We start from the raw sequence: 2,102 nt of genomic DNA on the forward strand, positions 1-2,102 counted from the left end.
TCTCTCTCTCTCACACACACATTCTCACTTTTATGGATATAATAGATAGATTATGCTGGATATATTTCCATATGTCTGAATACCCTATATACAAATGGTCAAATCTGTAGATAACAAATTTATTGAATAGATAGGTTGAGAATTGTTCTCTCTCTCTCTCTCGCAACCTTACACACACAACCACACGCAAACATTCTGACTTTTATAGATATAATAGATCGATTATGCTAGATATATTTCCATATGTCTGAATACCCAATATACAAAGTTTCAAATCTGTAGGTAAAAAATTTGGTGAATATATAGGTTGAGAATTGTTCTCTCTCTCTCACACACTCACATTCTCACTTTTATAGATATAATGTATAGATTATGCTAGATATATTTCTATATGTCTGAATACCCTATATACAAAGTTTAAAATCCGTAGATAAAAATACGTTGAGTATATAGGTTGAGAATTGTTCTCTCTCTCTCTTACGCACACACACACACACACACACACACACACACACATTTTCACTTTTATAGATATAATAGATAGATTATGCTAGATATATTTCCATATGTCTGAATACCCTATATACAAATTTTCAAATCTGTAGATAAAAAATGTATTGAATATATAGGTTGAGAATTGTTGTCTCTCTCTCTCTCTCTCTCTCTCTGGCTACCTCACACACACACACATTTTCACTTTTATAGATATAATAGATAGATTATGCTAGATATATTTCCATATGTCTGAATACCCTATATACAAACTTTCAAATCTGTAGATAAAAAATTTGTTGAGTATATAGGTTGAGAATTGTTCTCTCTCTCTCACACGAAACTGTGCGCTCGGCTTCTTCCCCCCCTTCCCACCCCAAATGCTTGGGAAACTGTGCACTGTTTTTGTTGGTTTTCAAGCTGCCTCTTCACCCCCCCACACACACAGTTTAACAGTAGTAGGAGGTCAAGAGAAAGAGGGTGAGAGAGAGAGAAGAGTAAGTTGGTGAGAGAGAGAGAAAAGAGAAAGAGGGTGTTGGTTTTATATTTTTATTATCGTCTAATATTTTGAAAGCTGAATTTCTAATAAAATGTGCATCTATAGGAGATAATGCCTGGGAATGTGTTCCCCCCCCCACAGTTTAACAGTGGTGTGACGTCAAGAGAAAGAGGGTGAGAGAGAGGGAAGAGTAAGTGGGTGAGAGAGAGAAAGAGAGAGAAAAAAAAGAAAGACGGTGTTGGTTTTGTGAAAAAAGTTGTTATTTACAATTGTTCGCATTCTTGGCCTTTTGGTCAAGATCAAAGTGTAGTATCTGTTCTTCAGATGCTGCACTTCTATTTCTTGTTCTCTTTCGGTGGAGGAGAAATCCTCCACGACTGAGACAATTTTTATTTTTGTACCTTTTCTCCACGTTAAAAAACGACCCTGGTGTCTAACTCTGTCCCGTGGGGAGGCATAGTAAATAGGTACAATTGTTCGCCATTAGTGGATGTTGACGTCACGTCACGTGACATGACTAAGCGTTTTTTTTTTTTAGTATGAATAACATTTTTTGTTTTAATTATAAAGTCTACACTTAATTTTATAGAAAATGATGTATATATAATAGAAAAAAAAAATTACTGGTTTTGTTGGATTCAAGTGGATCCCCCCCCTCCAGTTTAAGAGATAGCAGGTCACGTGGTAATATACAAAATGGCTAGCGTAAATATAAAGATCGGTTTTTTTATCGACGAATATTTTGAAAGCTGAATTTTTTTTTATTCCTGTACATTTTTTCCTGATATTTTTCGTTAAAACTCTTGTATAAATACTATTTTTAACCAGTTAAATACGTTGGAGACATTGTCATGGAGTGTAATAATCTCTAGAACAAAGCAGAAGAGAAATTACAAAAGTATCGGTAAAACAAAGTGTTTGTTTACATTTGTTCGCCATTACTGGATGTTGACGTCACGTCACGTGACATGACTAAGCGTTTTTGGATTATGTAATATTAACATTAAAATGACAGGTTTTTTGGGGGGCCCCCCCTAGGAGAGAAATGATCAGTTCACCCCCTTTTAATGGTCCGTTTGGTGTGGAATTTCGATATTTGTCATGCGGGTGA

The 2,102-nt window shown here is 35.3% G+C and overlaps 1 pseudogene; it reads left to right on the forward strand.

Moving 5' to 3' along the window:
- The first annotated feature begins 1,263 nt into the window (after positions 1-1,263).
- LOC145240538 (U2 spliceosomal RNA) lies at positions 1,264-1,397 on the forward strand (annotated as a pseudogene).
- The last annotated feature ends 705 nt before the right edge of the window (positions 1,398-2,102 follow it).

Source organism: Euprymna scolopes, chromosome 19 (assembly GCF_053919585.1).
Source record: "Euprymna scolopes isolate OS-2025 chromosome 19, ASM5391958v1, whole genome shotgun sequence".
In the NCBI taxonomy this organism is placed as follows: domain Eukaryota; kingdom Metazoa; phylum Mollusca; class Cephalopoda; order Sepiida; family Sepiolidae; genus Euprymna; species Euprymna scolopes.